Source organism: Bubalus bubalis, chromosome X (genome assembly GCF_019923935.1).
Source record: "Bubalus bubalis isolate 160015118507 breed Murrah chromosome X, NDDB_SH_1, whole genome shotgun sequence".
Taxonomy (NCBI): domain Eukaryota; kingdom Metazoa; phylum Chordata; class Mammalia; order Artiodactyla; family Bovidae; genus Bubalus; species Bubalus bubalis.
The window spans coordinates 88,788,672-88,802,540 of NC_059181.1; positions in this window are offsets into that span (position 1 = coordinate 88,788,672).

The following is a 13,869-nucleotide window of genomic DNA, read 5'->3' on the forward strand; positions in this document are numbered from 1 at the left end:
ATGTATTCATATGTATATTTGTATTTATATCTTATATAGCATATATTTTGTTTATTCCTTTTTCTTTAGATGTGCCATGATATTCATATAGGTATTCATTCCATCAACCACACTGCTTGACAAGGAAAAGCATCTCACCATGTGTAGTCAGGCTGGCTAAAACTGATACTGGTTCAGTCCAGTTCAGTCACTCAGTTGTGTCCGACTCTTTGCGACCCCATGAACTGCAGCATGCCAGGCCTACCTATCCATCACCAACTGCTGGAGTCTACCCAAAGCCACGTCCATTGAGTTGGTGACGCCATCCAACTATCTCATCCTCTGTCGTCCCCTTCTCCTCCTGCCCTCAATCTTTCCCAGCATCAGGGTCTTTTCAAATGAGTCAGCTCTTCGCATCAGGTGGCCAAAGTATTGGAGTTTCAGTTTCAACATCAGTCCTTCCAGTGAGCACCCAGGACTGATCTCCTTTAGGATGGACTGACTGGATCTCTTTGCAGTCCAAGGGACTCTCAAGAGTCTTCTCTAACACCACAGTTCAAAAACATCAATTTTTCAGTGCTCACCTTTCTTTATATTCCAACTCTCACATCCATACATGACTACTGGGAAAACCATATCCTTGACTAGATGGACCTTTGTTGGCAAAGTAATGTCTCTGCTTTTTAACGTGCTGTCTAGGTTGGTCATACCTTTCCTTCCAAGGAGTAAGTATCTTTTAATTTCAAGGCTGCAATCACTATCTGCAGTGATTTTGGAGCCCCAGAAAATAAAGTCAGCCACTGTTTCCACTGTTTCCCCATCTATTTTCCATGAAGTGATGGGACTGGATGCCATGATCTTCGTTTTCTGAATGTTGAGCTTTAAGCCAACTTTTTCACTCTCCTCTTTCACGTTCATCAAGAGGCTCTTTAGTTCTTCTTCAATTTCTGCCATAAGGGTGGTGTCATCTGCATATCTGAGGTTATTGATATTTCTCCCGGCAATCTTGATTCCAGCTTGTGCTTCCTTCCAGCCCAGCTTTCTCATGATATAACCTGCATATAAGTTAAATAAGCAGGGTGACAATATACAGACTTGACGTACTCCTTTTCCTATTTGGAACCAGTCTGTTGTTCCATGTCCACTTCTAACTGTTGCTTCCTCACCTGCATACAGGTTTCTCAACAGGCAGGTCAGGTGGTCTGGTATTCCCATCTCCTTCAGAATTTTCCAAAGTTTATTGTGATCCACACAGTCAAAGGCTTTGGCATAGTCAATAAAGCAGAAATAGATGTTTTTCTGGAACTCTCTTGCTTTTTCCATGATCCAGTGGATGTTGGCAATTTGATCTCTGGTTCCTCTGCCTTTTCTAAAACCAGCTTGAACATCTGGAAGTGCACGGTTCACGTATTGCTGAAGCCTGGCTTGGAGAATTTTGAGCATTACTTAACTAATGTGTGAGATATGCAATCACCTCCACTAGTTTTGTACGTAGTGATGCTTCCTAAGGCCCACTTGACTTCACATTCCATGATGTCTGGCTCTAGGTGAGTGTGAGCGATCACACCTTCGTGATTATCTGGGTCATGAAGATCTTTTTTGTACAGTTCTTCTGTGTATTCTTGCCACCTCTTCTTAATATCTTCTGCTTCTGTCCCTATGCTTTCTGTCCTTTATCGAGCCCATCTTAGCATGAAATGTTCCCTTGGTGTCTCTAATTTTCTTGAAGAGATCTCTAGTCTTTCCAATTCTATTGTTTTCCTCTATTTCTTTGCATTGATTGCTGAGGAAGGCTTTCTTATCTCTCCTTGCTTTTCTTTGGAAATCTGCATTCAGATGCTTGTATCTTTCCTTTTCCCCTTTGCTTTTTGCTTCTCTTCTTTTCACAGCTATTTGTAAGGCCTCCTCAGACAGCCATTTTGCCTGTTTGCATTTCTTTTTCTTGGGGATGGTCTTGATCCCTGTCTCCTGTACAATGGCATGAACCTCCATCCATAGTTAATTAGGCACTCTATCAGATCTAGTCCCTTAAATCTATTTCTCACTTCCACTGTATAGTCACAAGGGATTTGATTTAGGTCGTACCTCAATGGTCTAGTGGTTTTCCCCAGTTTCTTCAATTTAAGTCTGAATTTGGCAATAAGGAGTTCATGATCTGAGCCACAGTCAGCTCCCAGTCTTGTTTTTGCTGACTATATAGAGCTTCTTCATCTTTGGCTGCAAAGAATATAATCAAATTGATATTATAAGGGTCTTTAAAAACAAGCTTTAATATCAATAGTGTGGGGCTTCCCAGGTGGTGCTAGTGGTAAAGAATCTGCCTGCCAATGCATGAGATGTGGGTTCGATTCCTGGATGGGGAAGATCCCCTGACATAGGGAATGGCAAGCCACTCCAGTATTCTTGCCTGGAAAATTCCATGGACAGAGGAGCCTGGCAAGCTACAGTCCATGGTGTACCTATATAAAACTAAAACTTAATTCTCTTTTTCTCTGGTATAAGGAAAAAGTTTCATAGACTATCAGTCTGCTCTTGATAAGAGATTGTGAAAGGTTTTTCTTTACCTTTTAATCTGCCTAGAAAAAATAAAGAATTTGTGTCTTACCAAAGTAATTTCCTATGCTTCATATTCATCATCAGGTCTCCAGTTACTTAAAACCAAGTCTTATGAGTATGTGCCTTTAAAATCTTTTTTCACTTTGGTTAGATGGATAATTAAGTAGCTTCATAATGATCTGTGATCCTTCTTAGTCAAGGGTCCACCTTTTTTTATTTTTTATTAACTTCCCCAAATCAAATTATAAACGAAGTATTTTTGACCTTGAACTAATTTTGGAATTTCCCAAAGGTGCTCTGGAAAATTTCAAAAGATTTATTCTCTCTCCTTTTAAAAAAATGAGCTATTAAACTAATTAGGCTTATTTGATATTTTAAACTTTCTTTGGGTTATATTCGTATATGTTAAATATAAGTGTTCCAGAAATTGTATGAAAATTTCTAGATTTCTGATATGTCCTAGTATAATATTATCAGTCATAATTCTAATTATCTTAAAATACCATCACAGAAATAGCCAAATTTCCTTATCAATTGCATTACAATGTACTCTCATTATATTTTTAATGATAGCCATTTTTAAGCCTTTTTTCCTTTATAGAAAGGAGATCAAACCAGTCAATCCTAAAGGAAATCAGTCATGAATATTCATTGGAAGGACTGATGTTGAAACTGAAACTCCAATACTTTCGCCACCTGATGCAAAAAACTGACTCCCTGGAAAAGACCCTGATGCTGGGCAAGACTGAAGGCAGGAGAAGGGGACAACAGAGGATGAGATGGTTGGATGGCATCACTGACTCAATGGACATGAGATGAGTTTGAGCAAGTTCCTGGAGCTGGTGATGGACAGGGAAGCCTGGCCTGCTGCAGTCCATGGGGTTGCAAAGAGTCAGACATGACTGAGCAACTGAACTGAACTGATTGTTTTATTCTGATGATTTTGCAAAAGTGCTTCATCTTCCAGATTCATGGGAAGGACTATGAGAACTACAATTTCTGAAATCTTTCACATCATACCACTAGACTGGATAAGAATTTACAGAACTCTAATGAAAAAATCGTATTCATAAAACTGCTAACAAAAGAACAAGATCAACAAGAGTTAATTTATGTGGGGCTGAATCAACTAATGAGGATGACTGGAATTTTTTATGACTTGTTTGAAACATCTTGATTCAATGTTTTGTTTTCCACATTTAAGGAAACCTCTTTTTCTTTTCTCTTAAGCTATCTATGGGCAATGGCACCCCACTCCAGTACTCTTGCCTGGAAAATCCCATGGGCAGAGGAGCCTGGTAGGCTGCAGTCCATGGGGTCGCTAAGAGTCGGACACGACTGAGTGACTTCACTTTCACTTTTCACTTTCATGCATTGGAGAAGGAAATGGCAACCCACTCCAGTGTTCTTGCCTGGAGAATCCCAGGGACGGGGGAGCCTGGTGGGCTGCCATCTATGGGGTCGCACAGAGTCGGACACAACTGAAGAGACTTAGCAGTAGCAGTAAGCTATCTATGACTTATATCTAGTTGTTCAAGTATACTCTTGGGGCTTCCCTGGTGGCTCAGATGGTAAAGAGTCTACCTGCAATGCAGGAAATGTGGGTTTGATCCCTGGGTCGGGAAGATCCCCTGGAGAAGGGAATGGCTACCCACTCCAGTATTCTTGCCTGGAGAATTCCATGGACAGAGGAGCTTAACAGACTAGGGTTGCAGAGTCAGACATAACTGAGTGACTAACACACACACAAAGTATACCCTTATGAGCAAAGGTGAAACAATTGATTTTCCTCCCTATCTGATCCCTCCAGAATTTGGAACCTTACTGGGTAGTTTTCATGGCAATTAGCAATTAACAGGACACAATTAGAAACACTGGTTATATGAACAAGGCTTTAACTGTGTAGGAGAAGAAATATAATTTTCTCTCTACCCTTCCAAGGTTGTGGCTGAGATCTGCTGTAATAAAAGACAGACTAACAGGAGAAAAACAAGCAGAAGTTTAATATCATGTATACCTCCTGTTCAGTTCATGGGGTCATAAAGAGTCAACATGACTAAAATGACTTAGCATGCATGCACGGATACCTCCTGTGAGGAGGTACCCAGGAAAACTGAGTAACTCCCCCAAATGGCCCAAGCCATCACCTTAAATACTACCTTCTGCTAAAGACAAAAGATGTTGGTGGGGGTGGGGGCAGTCATAGGTGGTTACTGTTACTGAACTGGCTTTATTTGCTTGATGTTCAGCAAGCCAAATGATGAGATGCTGAGGTTTTATAGCAGAGGACAAGTTTATTCACAAGGCAGTCATGTGAGGAGACAGGAGAACAAGTCTCAAATCTGCCTCCCCAATGTTAAGAGGCTTGAGATATTTATGGGATAAAGAAGCAGGGTGGCCACAGGCCTGGGGAAAGGTGATTGGAGGTGGTAGGGAAAAGGTTAGGTAATTAGTGTTTTGTGCAGGCGTATCTGAGTTACCTGCTTCTTCATGGGATGTATGTTATGAAAAAATGGAGGTGCTTATAATCTAAGGGTGGAGTTTTTGGCCCTCTGATGTTAAAAGGTCCTTCACTGGACACCTGTGCAGGCTTGATTTTAGGATTGGTGGTCCCAACCAGTTTTAGCCAGCTTGAACTGGACAGGCGCTAACTCCAAGTTCCTAGAAAACAACTTAAGCCCCGTTACTATAGTGACCCCTACGTCAGAGCCGGTAGGGGTGGTTAAGAAGTCTTATGATATATTACCTAAGCTTGGAAGATATGCAATTGAAGAAGGAAAAAAATAGAAAAAAAAATTGAAAGCATGCTTAATCAGTAAAGACAGATTACAAACAGAGGGTTTTTTTTTTTTTTTTTTAAACAAGCTGTTCCCTTATCTGCTGTTCTGTAAGATACACTCAAGGATTTCGGTTAAGGTGCCAGCTTCTGTTAACCCTATGGGGCATGGTTTTATAGTCAGACAAAGCACAGTAAACAAGAGTGTTGTTATTTAAGTTTGCTCCTTCTCTATGAGTTTATAATTTCTGTCATCCTCCTCTTCCTGGTACCAAGAGGAAGACACCCTTACAAAGGAGACTTCCCTTACTAGACTCATTTTGCATACTAACTAGTCTTCCTTTGATTATCTCTGATAGAAATGGGGGTAAGTGTAGAGAATAAAATTATTTCATTTTTCAATTTCAATGAATATTTCATTATTCAAAATAAAAACTGTAACATACCTGTGTGGATTTCAGATTCTAGTCCTGTTAAATGTGTTTGATGTTTTGTATTTTGTTTGATAGCATCTCATAACTGCCCCTCCCTCCAAACATCTTTCTTTTGTCTTTAGCTGAAGATGCTATTTAAGGTGGTCGTTTGGGCTATTTCAGGGAGTTACTCAGTTTTCCTGGATTATCATACAGGAGGTATATATGGTATCAAATTTCTGTTTGTTTTTCTAAGGTTGAAGTGAAGTGAAGTGAAGTCGCTCAGTCGTGTCCAACTCTTTGCGACCCCATGGACAATAGCCTACCAGATTCCTCCGTCCATGGGATTTTCCAGGCAAGAGTACTGGAGTGGGTTGCCATTTCCTTCTTAATCTATCTTTTATTACACAGGGGGGTCTCAGCCAAGGCCCCAGAAGGATAGAGGGAAAATTATTTTTCCTCCCATACGACATCCATGTACTTATGTTGTGTGTATACATATATCTCCTTTTACACAGTTTGTTCCCTGGTGGCTCAGATAGTAAGGTATCTGCCTGCAATGTAGGAGACCTGGGTTCGATCCCTAGGTTGGGATTATACCCTGGAAAAGGAAACAGCAACCTACTTCAGTACTCTTGCCTGGAAAAATCCCATGGACAGAGGAACCTGGCAGGCTACAGTCCATGGGTTCACAAAGAGTCAGACATGACTGAGGGACTTCACATACAGTTTGTCAATTTACTTTTTTATATAGTATATATGTATGTTACCTTATATATTGATATAATATTGTCAACTAAGAAGATGTGCATATGTATTCATTTACATATTTATTGTCGTCATATCTTATATAGCATATATTTTATTTATTCCTTTTTTTTTTGCACATGTACCATGGCATTCATCCACATGGACATTCCATCAACCACAGTCCTTGACAGTAGTGTCTATAGTGAAGATAAAATTATTCTCATTGATTTCAGAGGCCTCTGTCTGAAGGCCACATGAATGGACAGGTCCCCCAAAAAAGCATAAGGTAGAGCAAAGAGCACTAGCTTTGTTTGGAACTGAGCAGAGAAATTCAAAATGAGCTAGAACCTACTTCAGGCCAGATATTTAATCTCTGAGATCTTCTTAAATCCTTACAACACTTTGAGGAAGGCATTCATCCTTATTATAGATGAGGAGACTGAAACTCAAAAAGGTTTGGTGACTTATACAGTATCACACAACCTGTAGGAGGAGGTTAGATTTGAACTTACATTTGTCTGACTTAACCATTATGCCTTGTTTGCTCCTAAAATTTCACATTGAGTCTAGTGGCACTCACTTTTTGGAACTCAGAAAAGGTGTGAACACTACCCCACTCTCATGCCCCACTCTTATTAAGTTTGAAATCTCTTTTTTACAAGAATGCTTTTGCAATCAGAAAATTTAATAGAATGATCTCTTTCAAAATCTTTGAAGTTAAAAAAATCTCAAAGAATATCAACTGGCACATGAGAAACAGATGAAATATTTAAAACATATATTACAGATCTTGAGATAAACATCTATTACAGATTTTGAGATATCTTTGAAAAATATATATAAAAATATAAATCTCCACTCACCAATAGAAAATAAGCAAAGTATATGGAGAAGTTCACATGAGAAACAATTCACACACATGGAAACACACATATTCATAGAATTTGAATGATATTACATAAATGACATTATACCCTACTTTTCATTCAACAAAATGTTCTTTTTTCCATTCCAGCATGTCTTAGAAATCTATCCAGGTTGTTTCCTACTATGGTATAATAAGAAATGTATTTGATTTTTGTCTCCAGTTACTTGTGCATTGCTCTTCAAAGCTTTGGAACTGCCTGAATGATGGGAGTCTTTTGTTATTCATAGGGAGACCCTTTTGAGCTTATGCTTAAGGGGGTGGGGCCACTAGATAGCTTCAAGATGGGGCTGGTCACCAGAAACTGGAACTTTCAGCTCCAAGGACAACTGGGAAGGGGAACAAGATTGGATGAGCTTCCAGTTGGTTTCCCCAGTGGCTCAGTGGGTAAAGAGTGAAGTGAAAGTCACTCAGTCGTGTCCGACTTTTTGAGACCCCATGGACTATACAGTCCATGGAATTCTTCAGGCCAGAATACTAGGGTAGGTAGCCTTTCCCTTCTGCAGGGGATCTTCCCAACCCAGGAATCAAACCCAGGTCTCCCGCATTGCAGGAAGATTCTTTACCAGCTGAGCCACAAGGGGAGCCCAGTGGGTAAAGAATCCACCTGCAATGAAGGAGACACACGGGATGTTTGTTTTTATTCCTTGGTCAGGAACATCCCCTGGAGGCTAGTATTCTTGCCTGAAAAATCCCATGGAAAGAGGAACCTGGCACAAAGAGTTGGACACAGCTAAGCATGCAAGCACAGGCTGGTGAATGCATCCACATGCTGAGAGGGTGGGACACCCCACTTTCTTGGGAACAGAAGTCCATGCATTCAGGTCCCTTCAGGACCTTGCCCCTACCTCCTCATCTGACTGTTCATCTAATTTCTTTAAAATAAACTGGAAAACATAAGTAAACCTCTCCCTGAGTTCTGTGAGCCAATCTACCAAGTGTATCAAACTGAGTTAGAGGTTCATGGGAACCTCTGGTCTATAACTGGTCTGTCAGAAGCACAGGTTGACATCTGGAGTGTGAGAAGGCGCAGTCTTGTGGAAATAAGCCCTTAACATGTGGGATCTGACACTCCCTCAGTGTCAGAGTTGTTAATTGCTTGGTGGGTTAAAAAAACTGGCCTCTGTAATGGACATCTGTCATCTGAATTCCTGCTGGACTTTGACTGGTCTGGTTCAGTCAGATCTCTGAGGCCAAACCTCCATGGCTTTGCCTCAAGCTTTCTCCTGCTGTCCCCCTTCTGTCTTGACTGCCCTCTGCTTCTCTGTTAAGCAAAATCCTACTTAATCACTAAAACTCAACTAAAGTATCTTCTTCACAGTTATCAGTTATGTGTCTTTTCCTGGTGTTCTTAAATTACCAATTGACTAGACTTTATTATCAAGCTAAAACTATGTTTAAACGTCTCTCTCCCATATAAAGGCTCCCCAGGTGGTTCAGTGGTAAAGAACCCACCTGCCAATGCAGGGGACATAAGAGACACAGATTCAATCCCTGGGTTGGGAAGATCCCCTGGAAGAGGGCATGGCAACCCACTCTGATATTCTTGCCTGGAGAATCCCATGGACAGAGGAGCCTGGTGGGCTACAGTCCATGGAGTTGTAAAGAGTCGGACACAAATGAAGTGACCTAGCATACACACATGCTCTCATGTAAATCAGTGATCCCCAGGGACATTTGCGTCTTATTTGATATCCTATATAGGACAGAGGATAAAACATTTATTAAATATAAGTTTGGTGAACCAAATATTCAAGATTGTAACTGTCTCCTCTGTTTCAACCTCTATCACCCAGACCTCAAAAAACTAGGGTTGATTTGGACCCTTTCAAGAGTCCAAGAGGCCAAGAGTGAGTAAGGCTGTGAGAATGCTGGGGCTCAGGAGGGAAGAGTTCTGTGCTCTAAGTTCATCTGGATTCTGGGAAAGGCAGCAGTCTTTCCTAGACTCGGGGTCTGGAAAGGCCCCCCAGTCAGGCCAAATGGTGTTCCTAAGAAAAACCCTTTCTCACTCCACTCTGGTGGACAGTGTGGACTCAGAGCATCCTGATCTGGAAGGGACCGTGTTCATTGTTCTACCACAGCCCCTGAGCCCACGTTTCAGGGAGAAGGAGGAGGACACAGAGGCATGGAGAAGGGTAGAAGGCACCCAGCCTCCACAGCCCTTCAGCCAGTGACAGCCCAAGCCCTGCCCAGCCAAGAGCCCGCTACTGCGTCCTTCAGTCCAGGTCCGCACCTGCCTTCCCTCCCCCTGAGTGTCTCCCAGAAAACTGAGGTGCCACCCTACCTTTCCTCAGAGTCCCTTCCTTCTTTCTCTGGGCATCTGCAAGAGTGTGTGTGTGTGTGTCCCTTCCTCATTTCTCTGGACATCTGCAGTGTGTGTGTATGTGTGCGTGTGTGTGTATGTGTGTCCTGGTTCAGTTAGGACGAGGCCAGAAGCAGAAGAGAGGGGGCTCCTGTCACTGCACTTCCCACCTGGCTATTCCCCCTGAGGCGGGAGTGGGGGAGGCTGGCCTGGGAGCCCCAGGCTGGATGGGGCCTGCTACAGTCCCAGGAAGCAAGTCTTGAGATCCAAGTACTGATATGGGTGTCATTAGGAAGGAATGCAGAGGTGGTAGCAGCAGGGGAAGCCTCTGGGCTGGAGAGAGCAGAATTCCTCAAGTCCATCTCCAGACAGATGGGCCCTGCAAAGGCAAACCAAACCTCCATGGAGTCTGTGCTGGAGAGGGGCTCTGCAGGCAAGGGTGGGGGGTACTCTGTATCTGCCACACAAGTGCAGTCTCACCAGGGAGCAGGAATCCCTGAACCAGAGACCTACCCAGGGCTTCCTCAGAGCTCCCAGAGAAAGGCCACGCCCCTGGAGACTGTTGTCATGGCAGCAGCTGGCAGGGGCTGACAGTCTTCCCCCTTGGCCTGCATGGCTGCTCTGCCTGCCTTCTGGGACCTTCAGCTCCTGCTCCCTGAAAAGGCCTCTGCTGTCCACTCTGACTGCTTGTAAACATGGCTGGAGCCCACGTCTCTGTGAGCAGCTTTCACCAAGGAAATATCCCTGTAGCATATTCTGAACATCTCTAGATGGTGAGACGCTGGGAGCAAGTCCCTCCTGAATCATACAAGCCATCAAGGAACCTAGTGAGGATAACCGGAAGTCCACAAATGTATGTCCCAGGGCCGGTCTCTTTCCTGGCTTGCTAGATGAACTTAGCAATGTATTTAACCTTTTTCTCTCCTTCCTGGCTTGCCAGATGAACTTAGCAATATATTTAATCTTTTTCCAGGTCTATTTTCTCATCTGTAAATAAGATCAAAAGCAGATTTATAAAATTGTGTCTGTATAGCATGTATAATGGAGAAGGCAATGGCACCCCACTCCAGTACTCTTGCCTGGAAAATCCCATGGACGGAGGAGCCTGGTGGGCTGTAGTCCATGGGGTCGCTAAGAGTCGGACATGACTGAGCGACTTCACTTTCACTTTCACTTTCATGCCTTGGAGAAGGAAATGGCAACCCACTTCAGTGTTCTTGCCTGGAGAATCCCAGGGATGGGGGAGCCTGGTGGGCTGCCGTCTCTGGGGTCGCACAGAGTTGGACATGACTAAAGCGACTTAGCAGCAGCAGCAGCATGTATAAATAAATTTTCAATCTGGTCTCAATTCAGAGATGCACAATAATGACATTTTGGACTAGGTTCAAAGTGGTGTTAGTTTGGTTACAACTAAAGCAGCAAATATGCAAAGCAAAGGACACAGAAGAGATGACAGTGCAGGTGACTAAAGGAAACAATCCCTTCTCTGTCTTAAAGGTCACTCTAGTGTGGCCAAAGCCCAGTGGTCTTGGCAGCCCATGTGACATGAGATGCTCACCAAGTCACAGGAGCACAATAATGTGTTATGCTCCCAGTGCTGTCAGCTTGCAGAAAGAATTATAGACTAACCTACAAGGTGCTTCCCTTGTGGCTCACCTGGTAAAGAATCCGCGCGCAAAGCAGGAGACCTGGGTTTGATCCCTGAGTTGGGAAGATCCCCTGGAGAAGGGAAAGGATACCCACTCCAGTATTCTGGCCTGGAGAATTCCATGAACTGTATAGTCCATGGGGTCACAAAGAGTTGAACGCGACTGAGCGACTTTCACTTTTACTTTCACAAGGCGCTGTATCGGCTCTGTGTGAGGCACTTCACCAAAACCTAATGCCAGGTTCTGGGCCTTGACATTCTGTGACAGCACTGAGAAATGCCTCTCTTCTGTATCTGTTCTTCAGGTAAGGTGTTTTTAGTGCATGTCAACTTAGGGGCATTTTTGTGGACAGGGTTAGACATGATCTACTTCATTGGGAGGAGAATATGTCCACCTCTGCTCAATTTGGCAGAAGAAAAGTCCTAGAATATTTATCCAAAGACTGTGTGGAAAAAAAGTAAGGCACATATATTAACAGCATAAAGGGAGGCATGAGAAAGGATAAAAGAAGAGATCAAAGGTGTTCGAAGTGAAGATCTTCACTATCTGCCATGATAAGTGATGAAATGAGATGTTGACTACCATCCAAGCCATGAGTCCACAGTGCTCTGAAAAAATCCCTTTTCTTCTAGCCTGAGCTAAAGTACCTGGTTCTCTCCAAAAGCAATGGTGGTGTGAGGCCTTTGAGGTCATATGTTCATATGGCTCTATGTACCTGTGATCTATTTTTATGCTCCTGAAACATCCCAAGGAGCATTTCCTTTATGAGATGTGCCTTCCTTTATATTACCTGTTCATATTCCTTTATAGTACCAGGTCTGGGAAATTATTCATTCTAGAAGAATGGCACAGCAGGAGCAGAGTGGGTAAGATATGTTAGGGTCACACTGATTAGGGGGGGTCTCTTTTGGCTGGTACAGAGGAAAAACTGTTAATAAAGCTTAGACTATGCGACTCAGACTAGATCCTGAAGAGCGATGAAGGTCAGGATAGGGAATCTTCCAGAGCATTTGAGCAGAATGGCAAGATAAAATCAGGAAATAAGGTAGATTAATTCCAGTTTGCACCAGACATTATCTTCTCCAAATTTCTACTGACCTGCTAATAATCCCCACCTCACATGAGAGGTGAGAGGGCACGAGGAATTGTGCATTGGCCTATATAAAGCAACTGTCCCCATGCAGGACACATAGCAGGTACAGTAGTGATGAAGTTCCCAGAGACCTCTAAAGGATAATCATTTCCTAGTGATTTGGCCTTTGTGTCTCCCCCAATTTATTCACCCTCAATGTAACACATACACTGATGGTTATACAAAATAATCATAACTGCCTTTCATCGCATGTCCAAGATGGAAGGCTTCAGCACCCCCAGTTTAAGTAAATGGTAAAATTCTTAGCAGCCAAAACAATGTTGGTTAATACAGCTTATAAATTCTGTTAAAACTGTAAGCAGTAACTAATTCATGATTATGTATATGTGAGGTTTGAGGGGCTCATTAGCTGAATACAGCTGCATAGATGAAATGGAAAACTCTGAATGCATAGATGTAATGCAGAGGTTAATTCATCCTGAAAAGGGCTCCTTGATTTGTATGGGCACTATCTAAGAAGGGTTATGGCAGGCAAAATTTTAAGATGGTCCCAAAGACCTTCAAGTTTATTCCCTCCTATTTATTGTAGATGGGACCTCTGAATATGAAGAGCTACTGCTCCCATGATTATGTCACATTATATGGCAAAACGGATTTTGCAGATAGAATCCATGTCCCAAATCATTGCGTTAATCAAAAGGGCAATCACTTAGTGGGTCTGACCTAACTGAACAAGTCCTTAAAGAGATGGCCATTCCTTAAGTCAGAAAGATTTGAAGTGTGAAAAGGATTTGATGTGAGGGAGATTTTCCACTTTTGGCTTTCAAGATAGAGGGGCCATGTGGGAAGTAATGTGGGTGATGTCTGAGCCAAGTGTGGCCCCCAGCTGATGGTCAGGAGGAAAGCAGGATCTCAATCCTACAACCACAAGGAACTTAATTCTGCCACAACCATGTAAGCCTGAAAAAGGACTCTAAGTTCCAGATGAGTGTAGCCTGGCTGACACCTTGATTTCAGCCTTATGAGATCCTGAACAGAGAACTCAATACACGCCTGACTTCTGACTTACTGAACTGGTAGCCAAAGAAATGGATGTTATTTCAAGCAGCTAAATTCGGTATTTTGTTACATGACAACAGAAAACTAATACAGGGGTCATACAATGTCTCAGATATTTTTGTAAAATTACCAAAGCAAAAATACTGACAATTAAAAAATACTGTCTTTTTCTACTCTGACTCCCCTCATGTTGGTAGTGGTGAGATGGAGGTGGGCATGTTTGGGATCAAATTTAAGGGGAAGTTGATTTGGAATCACATTTAGTTTGGGTTTACTTGTATAATTTATTCATGCTTTTCTCAGTCACTTCCGCATATAATTAATTACCAGTAAGATTTCACAGTGTACTAAGTAGAAGCTCTAAGAG